We start from the raw sequence: 12,341 nt of genomic DNA on the forward strand, positions 1-12,341 counted from the left end.
AAGCAAGTTGTAAAAGATCAGCTGATAGTAGAGGTCAACACACATAAACCATATTTACTACCTTGGCTAAGCGTGGGAACTCCATGAGAGAACCTTTTTTTTTTCTTTTTGAAGTATGTATTAAGAGAAGGTGAGTATTTTAATCTAAGAGATGGTAAGACAGTGTAGCAAAAGAGAAGATGAATCGCTGAAGAACTCAAAGAAGAGAAATAATTTGAAGAAGCAAAGAGAAAGATTTCAATGTAGCACAATGTTCTGTTGGCCATTAATAAACCGTATATATATATATAGTTAGATATTTATATATTCTCTTCTCTCTGACACACACACGATCTCAGAGCGTGTAAGTGTAAATATAGTTGTGTTATGGCAGTACCCTACTTGACTTGTACTGTGTCAGAGATCATGGGAACCATACCCACTCACGTATACTTTTATCTATTCATTCTCGTTTATCTATTTATTTATTTATTTTATTTTTTTACATTCATTTATTAAGTCTATCTTTCTTTCATTAACTCAGGTGTCCCTTCTTCAACTCAATGAACTCAAACTTTGTGCTTATTAAAGAGAAGAAACGTGTACTACTAAGGTTAATAAATAAATGTTATTTTATTTTTAGAAGCACATTTCTTTTCCTTGTATAATTTCTAATTTTACAAGAAATTAATTCCCCAGCATAACATTACTAACCTAGTACTACTATGTTATTATAATAACTGGAGAAAGGAACAACCAACTGCAATGGAGCATCCTAACAATGTGGGTTATGATTCAGACATGTTTGCACATTAAAAAAAAAAAACCTGCTTTAGGAATATAAAGAAACATTACACTAGATTGTGTTAAAATGCCCAATGGTTCTAGCTGTGACGCAGTTATTGGGTTGAGCCCCAGTGAAGTCAGTGAAAGGAAGGAAGGAAACAAACTCTTATTTTCTGTCTGCGAAGCAATTGCTACTTTAAAATATAACTTCTGGTACTGAGAGAGCACAGGAAAAACCCTAGTCCATGTAAAAAAAAAAAGAAGTTTTTTTCTCTAAAAGATCTAAAAAGGGTCTGCGTAGTAATTGTCTTTAGACACCAGTAATACTGGAACAGAACTTGCCCGTGTTGTTTTTTTTGTAATAAGGTAAAAAGAATTAGTCAATTCTTCAGGAAAGCCAGTGTTTTGGAGGGTATCACAGACTAACAACACCACCAACTTACAAAGACGCACTGATGTCGTAAATGCTCAAAATATAGAAATTGTTTTAAGATAGCGCACCAACTGGAGGTTAGCGTACCCACAGACAAACTCTAACTCATTATCATTCATAAAATTATTATTAGTATTGTCTACGAAGGCCAAATAAAGTATTACAGGATGGAAGCCAATACTGCAAGTGTTTTTAGAGCCCCAGAAAGGCTTTTAATAACTTAAGGCCTCACTCTCACAAATTAATAATATCAAAATAAATTAATAAACAAAAAAATCTGAAAAACAGAGCTCTGATAAATGTATTTCATTTAAACTTAATTAAAAATAAAAAGTAATGCCATTGCTGATTCTTTCATAATTACCTTATCAAGCTCGTAGATGTATTTGTGACAATTAAGCGCAAACTTGACTTATTAAAAGATTTCTTTCTTCTTACTTAAGTGCCCAATGCTGAAAATATCGCCTTGTATAAATAAATGGTCGAAAATGCACTGAACTTTTTGTAATCATTGAACAAGGTTTTCCATTAAGGGTACTGCAGAGATACTGTTCAACGACACTAAGATTCTAAAAAAAAAAAGTGGCTTTTTCTCTTCCCTTCTCTCAATTAAAACACAAAATTTGGCACTACTTTCAGTACTTCTACTTATCAAGAAAGGAAAAATTAGAAAATATTTTGAAAATAACCAGAGGTAAATATTTAGTAATGTCGAAGGAGGTGTTGGTTATATTTCTTTTTTGGTCGCAACAAACAGGCCCTAACAGGTCAGCCTTGAATAAGAGAGAGAGACTGGCCTGTCTGGGCACTCTTCTGCAGCTCTATTCCTTCTGCAGACAGATACACAACATCCAACAGCAATTAAAATTCTAATGCACTCAAACAATAATATATATATCTTATAATTTATCAACAAAAGTGCTTGTTATTTATGGGTAACTGCAGTTGACTAAAAATTGACATCGATAAAGTCCCTATTAGGTTACAGATTTCAGTTCAACAAAAGTAGTCTTAATAACAATTTCACAAAAACGGAGTTTTAAGCAAGATTGAGTTTTCGGTATTTGAGGATAATATATAAGTTCCGATAATTTTTAATGTTGAGATATTATGGTAATACAAAAACTAACCCATTTTCCAATAGCTTTCTCGAAGTTGCGCAACGCTCACAGTAAAACTAGGAACTTTCAATTTATTTTAAATTTCCCTATCTTTTTCAAATAATAAATTGTAGTAAAATGTCCCATGAGATTCCTCAGTCATTCTTTCTCTTTTTCCTTAAACTGCACAACTATAAAGGATACAAAGGAGGTGTGCTTTAGGTTGCTTGTAGTATAACGTCGATTACAAAATCGATTAAAAAATAGTCACCATTAATTTGATGTTATCACAACACTTTAACTGAAGATTCTCAGGTCTAAAATAAATCAAGGATCTGATTGACAGCTTTAAGGCAGAACAATCAACTGTTAATTCTGATAAGCCGATTTGCAACAGTGGTAAGGGTAAAACAAAAACGATTCCCAGGTTGTTGTAGAAAATGATGTTTCTCCAGGCAATGAGGAAAACTAAATTACTATACTTCCCAGTCACCAAACTCCACTAGATTCCTTACGTTTTATTTATTTTTATTTTTTTTGTTTGTTTTCAAAATTAAAATAAGTGATGAAAGGGTGTCAAACCTCTTAATAACTAATTCATAGGCATTGAAGGAAATTTCAGAAGTTTTCATTATAAAAAAAAATTGAAATTCGTTGTGAAATTTTTAAGTAGTTTTTTCTATGTAAGCGATACAGAGATATGGAGGCAACAATTTCGGAAATATTTTATTTTCACTAGGAGACTAAAAGAACTAGGAATTTTTATAGTTGATTTTATTTTTCTATCCGATCGCAGAGCATCCTGTCACTAGCAAAAGACAATATAATATATAAGTTCTTAAGCAATAATTATAAAGATATTTGTAACACTTATAAAGTAAAAAACATTTTTAAACATAGCGCCATAACTACCTCAACCGTAACTAGAACAGATTGTTTCAATAAGTTCTAGCCAACAATTTATTCATATAATTATTATTAGCTTAAATATAAAAATGATGTAAATGTAGTGTTTGAACAAGAGGTGACACATGTGATAGCATGCTAGTGTTTCTAGGAGGGCGCTAGAGGGAGGGAGAGGAGGTCAGAAGATCACGGTCTGTTCAGTTTGTTCAAGTCTTCATTCTCTCTCTCCTCTCTCCTACACCTTCTGACTCACTATCTCTCTCGCCATCCCCAAGTGACTGTAAGAGTATAGGCGAACGCCCACTATAACGTGCACAGAATTAGTCAATTGTAAAATAAAATTACAAACAACCTCATTCAACTATCTTACAAAAACATTTTACATAATTTATACATTATTAAATGGCCAGTTTATTCCCAAAAATTAGCTCCTTAAGAAAAGTTTTCTGTTCTATTTAAAGTAAGAGATTTTTTTGTGTGTATATTTGTGAGAAACCATCGTATGATACTTTTAACTTGTTTTGAACATGAGTGCCTTTAACGTTGGTACACTAGAAATAAACCCAAATGACATTCGCGCAATGCGATTTAAGTAGTACTTAAGTTACGTTTCAGTAGATATTTAAATAGAGTAAAATTTTAAACTTTCTGTATTTTTTGTTTTTTGAGATATTCTGATCACCAAAACAAAAGTAGAGAATTAAAAGTTAAGCCAGAGAGTCACAACCATAAAACATTTTGAAAGTGGTAATTTCATATTAGAGGAAGGCTACATACGAAGAAAATTGGCCAATGGTAGTTTCTCTTGCGTTGTAATTAATATGAAACTTAATTGATACCTGTACGCATGCACACATCACATACACCATCACAAAACAAAGAGGCTGGTCTTAGAGGGCGGAGTCCTGAAATTGCATCTAACACTCTTTGAGTTATATATGCCTTAGCAGGACGGCAAGATGATTCTATATATTTTGTTTTTTATAACTTGGACTAATATAAATTGTGTTAGTTAAATTAGAGTTTGTTACTATGAGCCAGAACAATTACTTGGTTAATAAAGCGCATGGTTGTTGTTAAGCCATTTTAAAAATAAAGTACCCACTCACGGACACCTGTGTACTAAGAGGTTCAGATTGCAAGACGAGAAAGAGAGAGATATCTGAAAGATCTGGAAAAAATCTTCTTTTAACTAGCATGACTATCTATTTTTATAAACTATTACAAGCATAATTTTCAATTTCCTACACAAAGTTACAGTTTACAACTAATCGAAAAGTACATCTCGTAAATATAGGTAGTGGAAACTCTAGCCGAATAGTGATTGGATTTGAAGGTAACAAGGGGCTCTTAAATCTTTCTTCCCCTAGAAACTTTAACCGATCGTTCGGATTTCTTAAAAATTTTAGAAAATTACTTTTCCAGATAAATGTTTAAAATAAATCACAGGTACTTTTATTTCTAGCAATATAATGGAGCTTGATACTAGATACTTAATAGAAACATACCTTGGTTTGGAGGGCCACAAAGTGGATTTCTTTCTGCCAAAAATAGGCTTCCTAAAATTAGTACCCTCTCTTATTCCGAACTAAAGGTATTAAGGTTCGTCAAAAAATAAATAGAAATATCTTTCAACATGCAGGAAAAAATAGGGAAAAGTTGCAAGTAACCTAGAAATTCCTAGTTTGTCAGGGATGTAAGTACAAGCTCTCGGTAGTTTGGGGTGATTACAGACCGATGACAGAATGAAGAAGAAATGTTAGGTAAGCATCTCCCTCATTGTTCCATTTTAAAAAATGTAGCCTATTTTACTAGAGTAGATTAGATCACTAGGTCTACGCTACCGTCTGGAGGAATTTTAGCAACATTAGAACAATTCCTCCAGTTCTGATTATTTAAACAGCCTTAACAACTGGGGAGGAGTATCTCTGTAAAGCTTGTAAAGGCACAAGGAAGCAATGGAATGCCAGAGAGAAGGACTACGATTTAGCGAATAATCGCTCTGTCTAGTTGAAATGATTTCCTAGTAAAATGGGGCGATTTATTGCAAACCTATTTTGCGTTCATGCCTTGACAGCCAAACTTGTGAGGCAAAAAGACCATGTTTCTTGAGGCTAGGTGATTTGTCGCCCATGAATACCCTAAATTCCAGCAAACTCAGTCAAAATAAATCAAGTTTTTTAACCTTCATTTGTATCATCAGGATTTCCAAGCAGCCCCACACTAACACAAGAATTGACCTCGAAAGCCCTTTCGGCTAATTCGTCACTTGATATTTTGGCCAGATTTGTCCAGTGTGATGCTAGACAAGTGCCGGAACAAGAGGAGGGAAAAAAATTATTCTAATTATGATGAAAATAAGATGCCACGGTAGCCGAGCGGTTAGAGGCGAGACCTGCGAAGCTAATATGTATTGTGAACTGGGTTCGATTCCCGGTCTTAGGCCTTGGATTTTATTTAATGGTTAATAAAAGAAATTTACAGTAAAGTATGTTTGCTAGTCGCCTCCGTCCACGACACCTAATTGGTAGTTGGACGTTAAGCCCCGCCTGAGAAAATAGGCGATTGTATTGATTATGATGAAAATAAGATAACCGCAAGAATGATTTTAATGCGTAGATATCAGATTTTTTGAAATTGTACTGAAAGCAATACCATGTTTTCTCTAATTTTTATTTTTAACGATTTCTATAGTTTAACAATGAAATGTATCGTCATTTGAAAAAAAAAAAGCTATCATACGTATATGTAAAAAAAATTATTTATAAATAAAAAATGAGTTCATTTTAGTTCCATCATTCACTGGAGAGATTTTTGAAGACAGAAAAAATAGAATAATTTTCCTTTTTATAAAAAACATCCCACTTTGATGTCAATGATGTTATTTACGTTTAGAGTCCGATAACGAAGTTTAAAAAAAAAAAAAAGAAAGTGTTCGAGGTGCTGGAAGAAAGTGACACTAATGAACAGTGAGGACCTCTCAGGTGCGCCTTATGTATTATGTATTCTCTAGTACAATGCAAGGCACATGACACTGCGCTCTTGTCATCATTCTACATTCCGCCCACTGAAAAGTCTTTACAAAACTGATGATTATTTCGACAGATTGGTGTTTCTAAATTGTTCGTTTTTCTTCTTACTTTCGTTCAATTTCTGCCTTTTATTATCGAGATAACTCCGGGAACAACATCGGAGGTCACTCAAGTGAGCAAGCATTGTTTTCGAAATAAAAATAGATTTTGAACGGAAATATTGTTTTCAGATTACTTTAAAAATAGTTATTTTACTTTTTCTTACTTAAATAAGAAAAAGTGTAGCATTCGTGTCATATTTTTGAAAACTGAGTTTTCATTGGAAATCAGGTATATAGGGCACCTGACCTGAATTTGATAAAAAAAGATCTGGCTTCAAACAAAATATATCAAAAACAAAAAGGTGTAAAAATCTCCAAATTGATAGGAAACGATTATTAAGCTCTACAATGGTTGTAATTCCTTTCCCAATTGGGTGGTACGCAGATTGCATAAACTTTAAAATTCTCTTCATAAAATTTAATAAGCAATAGAATAATACTAAACTAAGGTAGAGTGGAAATTTGGGAAAAAAAAAAACGAAAATAATGAAAGAATTCCATAAATTAGAAGAATGTTATAGATGTGTGGTAGGCAGAAGTGTAACCGTAGCCGCGAAGCAGGTCTATTCATGAATGAAATACTTACAATCCACTCAGGGTTTATTTTAGTTTTATTTTTTTGTGTGTGTTAGGCATTGCGTTCGTTTGAAACATCAAACCACATTCCTAGCGTCATTCCTCTATATCGTCCAACAAAGATGGTGAATGGTGTTTAAGGTTTGCTTAACGAGTGAATCAATGTCTGGAATGTAATTAATTTGTCAAATTATTTACATATAAAACAAATTTTATTACTACTAAATTACAGGAAGAATGTAAGTACATATAGTACATTAAAGAAAAACCTATTAGTTCCTTTAGTTTCTCACTAAAATAAAAGGACAGCGTTTCTTTCTTTGATGCTTCAAAGATTCTTTGAAATTGCATTTTTGCTAGAAATAAGTGTTACAGATAAAAGAAGTACAAGAATTAACAGAGGTCTGTGTCAAGGAGTGGTTATTTTTAAATGGAGAATAAGGCAATAGCTTGGGTAGCTGATTACAAATAAATCCTGTGGGCGTTTGGAGTAAAGATGTTTAGGAACCAGGAAGTGGTTATTACTAAATACCAGGAGTAGCTATTTCTAACCGTAGGCTCCCACCGCTTTTCCAAGAATATCCCCCATATAACCTGGCTGAATTGTTACAAGACCTGCGGGCTGTGGGGAAAGTGGCTACTGACGTCGTAAAAAGAGGGGCACAGTAGATAGGAAAAGTCTATGTGCTACTATGTATGATTGTGTGAGAGATAGCTGTTTAAAGTTGAAGAAAATCGCTTTTCCGGAGCTATGGATTTACTGTAAGAAATGTTTCAGTCTAGGGCTGTCTTAAAACTTTGTAACGTAATATAGGTTTACGATCGATGTAAAGCACAACTCTAAACACAACACAAAAGGCCTGTTCCATAAAAACTTTTACATGAAAATTGATTGAGATTGCCAAGATAAGAGCTACCTATAAAGTATGTGTCTGTGATGAACGACATTACCAGCTAGTTAGTGTTATTGGTCTTCGAGTAAGCAGAAAATAAGAAATTACAAACATGAGAATTGCAGTAAGAGTAAGTTATGTGATTTTATCACACCAGATTTTTAGCACTAGGAATATAGTAAAGAATATTTTTATGTACTTTAATGAATCTTAAAATCTGAATATAAATGTTCAAAGGTAGGATATCCTCAAGAGCGCATAAAAATTGTCTATAACTTTATTGTTTTACTAAATGCTACTTGACTTCAATGTTATATGGATTTACTGGAATAAATCGGTACTTAAAGAGAGAAGTTGGCATACCAACTTTTCAGAAAACTCATTATAACGAAATATATATATTCAACCTAATAAAAAGAGAATTTCAACACACGGAAAGCAAGAAATGTACAGCTATTTCTAGATTATTTACATAATTCTCTATTTCCAGTTAGCTGGCTGGTCACTAACAATACTTCCGGCTTTAAGCTCTGGTTGAGTTCTTTTGTTTGGAAGTATAACAACAAAAAACGTAAGTGTGTACGTTCCTCATTTCACTTAAATATGTAATTATTGAATTAATTGAATAACATATTCAAAAAAACATTTCATAAGATATAACTACTAGATCCAATTGAGAATAAAAAATCATTTATAGATCCCAGGAAAGTCACTTTATATGCTAAGAAATTGTATGCTTGATATTCATATTTGTCACAGTAAACACTGAATGACATAAGATATTGTCAACGTCAAAGTCGAGTTAAGGAATTAAAACTGTCCGGTAGGACAGTTGTATAAGGGTTGATCATCAAAAAATGCACGAAAAAGCGTAACGTTGAAAAACACCCAACTTTGACAATTTTTTTCTCTTTTTCTATAAAAGATAAAATTCCTAAATTTTCTTTATAATATAGGGCAAATCCTCCTTTATACTAGATATGTAATCATATACTTCCCGAAGTGACAGTGCAATGAGATCTTTAAAATCTACAACCCCTTCTAGCCCTGGTAGCAGGGATCGAGGAGCCAGTAGATTGGGATAAAGGTAAAATTTATGTTTTCATACAATATTATAGAAATGCCGAATGGAATCAAGAACGAATTCCTTCCTCATCCCTTTTCTACTTCTACATATTGATTAATCAAATTAATACATTTGATAAAACTTGTACTGAGACTGGGATACAAGAAAATTAGTTACAAGAAAATTTTAGAAACCACCTAGGAAGAAAATCTCCCCAAAAAATGAATTAAAATCATTCATCAAGAATCACACTTAAGGATAATAAGAACAAGAATGATATGAATGAATGAATGATGAATGATAAATATTACGATTGAAACTTCAATATTCGAGTTGCTAAATGAGATATCAGGTTTCTGCATTTTGCGGTTTTTCGTATTATATTATAAGAAAGCAAAGTTCATTAAAAATAGATAAATGTTTTAAAACGATCATGAATCAAGAAACTTCTCCATTAATTTACAACATTAAATCTTCTAATCACATAATAATGTGACATAATTGTTCAGAATAAAGAAAAATAAACAAATAAACCAGTTTCAGTCAATGGACCGTTGAAATTTGAACTTGAGATTTGAAATACCGCTTTGGTAACGGATAATTTATTAAGTTAGGTAAGAAAATTTTCAATAATTTTAAAATTTATAAAATCATGGTCAAACGAGAAGGAAAAAAAAGAAAGAAATTTGATAAAAACTTTGTCTGTAATTTCACATCATTTTCTCTTCATACACACAAAAAAAAAAAAAAAACAATAATAGCAATAAAATAAGTGTACAGAAATGTTCAGAAATATCGGGTATGTATACTTTTTTAAAAAGTACTTAAACACAAATAGGTTTCATTATCTTTTGAATAAAAAAGTTACAACTAAAAGAATAAGAAAAGTAACTTAAGTTGTCAAGCTTTACCTACATTCAACATCCCTGCCACCAATTTTATCAGCATTTTTTTTTTTAAATAAATAAATTTAAACAGCAAATATAATTTAACTGGAAAAAATATTATACTCACAGAAACTTGCTTCAACGAAATGTAAAGAGAATCAAACAAAAAAAAAATAAACCGGCTTGATAAGAGATTTGGCTAATTGGGATAAGTGAAGTTGGTATTCAGATAACGAGTCAAAATAATAAACAATAATTATCACAGAAACGTATTTATAAACAAGTTAACGAACCGATTGCTAAGAATGAACTGAAGCCAGTGTACAATTTAGAAAAAGAAAGAGTATGCATAACTAACAAAGAGAGTACGGTTGAGAGACTGTGTGTATGATGAAAGATAGATCGGCTAGGGTAGGGAGGGATGCTGCAGAAGAGAGAAGGATAGGGAGGGTCATCTTAAGAACTGAACAGCAGTGGGGAAAACGAACTGGGCACGGGCAGAGATACCCATGATTCCCCCCAAGAGTAAGTGCTTAAGTCTGGCGGTTCCTTACTTTTAAACAAAAACAAAACAAAACAAATGGATTATTAGCTTACACAACATATTTTATCTATATACATTATTTATTCTTTCGCTCTTATTATTATAAGCACATCTTTTCTCTAACTCTACTTAGGTGTTATAATCGTGCAAATTAAGCGGTGTTCTCGGCGAGAATCCTCAAAATGCTGTTTTAGTTCACGGTTCCGTCAGTCGGGAGAACAATTTTACAGAACAAGTTTTTGTTATTTATCTGAAATTTTTTAGTCATTCTCAAAGGGTTTTATTTTAAATTAGATGTTCCATACCTTAAGCCTACAACTCTATTTTGAAACGCCTTCTAAGTGAATATAAAATTTTATAAAATATTTTAATTATTGTAACTAATAAATACCTCCTTTTTTTGTCACTTACAAAATATTAATTTCAAAACACAATAAATTGGTGTTTTTTTTTTTACGCTCACCTTCATATTAATAGTTGAAACTAATAGAAAAGAAAAGGAATGACACCTTTGACTTCTAATTAATGTTGACTCATCATTGTTGATATATTTAATTTCCTAGAAATTAAAATTCAATTAGTATCACATCAATATTTAACTTCAGTTAAATTATCCTAAATTTCTTGTTCTTACTTACATTAGAAAGATCAGAACCGAAGATTGGAACAACAAAGTGACAAGCAACATAGTTGCTTCTCTCTATTGGATTATTTTTGAACTTAAAATCATGTTACAAATGAAAATTTTCTTTTTTTTTAATTTGAATCAAAATTTAAAAAAAAAAATCGATGTTTAGATACACATCAAAGTTGTTTAATGAAATTGGTGATATTGGGTGACAGTGAAAAACATGACTATGAACTTTTATCAAACAAAACAGAATAGATTACCAAAACGAAAAATAACTGCATTTGAGCGCAAAAATATTTCCCTATTAATTTAATATACATTAAATTAGCTGAAAAGTTTTAGCTAGGTATACAAAAAAAAAAAAATGAATTAAAGGACTTATCATATAGCGCATTCCACTTAGGTTGCGCAGGAGAACACGGATCTGGTAGATTTGAACCCAGCAGTACGGGTTCAATAGAAGGAGAGTTTGGTTAGTTTTGTTTGGAAAAAATCGTTTAGCAGAGGAAGCTTATATAGAAAACATATTAAAGATTTTCCAAAAATTCTAAAAACAGTCAATGTGAAATTATACGGTTCCATTATTTTTTAACGATCCAACAAAATAATCGTAAATTGCTTCCTGCAATACGCCACGTACCTACACATCCCTTCTGACTTAATATTTGGATGTCTGGTAAAATGCTACATAATAGTTTCGTTTGATGAAAAAGTCATAAACAGAATTATTGTCTTCGAAAATGTATAATTACTAATTAGCCTCAGACGGAACACTCGAAGCCGTATATCTTGAAGGATAGCAACATATCACTTAAAAAAGAAAAACTAAAAACTGTATTGCTAACCTGTTTAATAATTGTATCCACATACGAGAAATTTTCAACAAAAAAGATATAATCGTTTAAACACATTCCACTGAAACTAAGACTGATCTACCTAAACACTTCTGCAGTTCTCTCTTCAATTTGACCTCCAAAATCTCATTGCTCTAGTCTCAACTTCTCAAAATTAAGAAATATAGCGTATGTTCCACATGCCTGGGCGCCAGTAAGACTGCAATGAATAAGCTTTAGTTTTTTAATTTGTACTTCATGATATACTGACGTTCAAAACAGCTGCATCTTAAAAACTTTCTGCTCTTGGACCATGGGACTCTTCACAGTAAAAAGTTTCTTGAGCAGTGCTTTCGGTTAGACAACAAAAAGCTAAGTTCACTGCTACACAGAAAACAGTAGTACATTGAAAGCCGTACCAAAATAACAACTAAATTTAAATCTAATTACGAATATTTCTACTTTTCATAAGTATAATCTTTACTTTGTTCAATTTTTATGCATTGACTCTACAGTCAGTAGGTCCCTACGGGTCCAATAGCGCCAAAATCATATTAAAACAAATTTTTTCACA

At 32.1% G+C, this 12,341-nt stretch overlaps 1 protein-coding gene across 7 annotated transcripts in view; it reads right to left on the reverse strand.

Moving 5' to 3' along the window:
• LOC141461423 (uncharacterized) overlaps nucleotides 1–12,341 on the reverse strand; it is a 36,500-nt gene that overhangs the window by 1,970 nt on the left and 22,189 nt on the right. Inside the window, exons 15-18 of one of the 7 annotated variants that reach the window (XM_074142512.1) lie at nucleotides 11,871–11,987; nucleotides 10,767–10,862; nucleotides 6,924–7,079; nucleotides 1,563–1,650 (exon numbers count right to left, since the gene is read on the reverse strand). The gene's annotated coding sequence lies outside the window, so the exon portion shown is untranslated. Of the gene's footprint in view, nucleotides 1–1,562; nucleotides 1,651–6,923; nucleotides 7,080–9,886; nucleotides 10,554–10,766; nucleotides 10,863–11,779; nucleotides 11,988–12,341 lie in introns of all 7 variants that reach the window. The other 6 variants (XM_074142510.1, XM_074142509.1, XM_074142511.1 and 3 more) reach the window with 6 other exon arrangements.

Source organism: Rhodnius prolixus, unplaced genomic scaffold (genome assembly GCF_049639745.1).
Source record: "Rhodnius prolixus isolate KJV_2025 unplaced genomic scaffold, Rpr scaffold_6, whole genome shotgun sequence".
Taxonomy (NCBI): Eukaryota; Metazoa; Arthropoda; class Insecta; order Hemiptera; family Reduviidae; genus Rhodnius; species Rhodnius prolixus.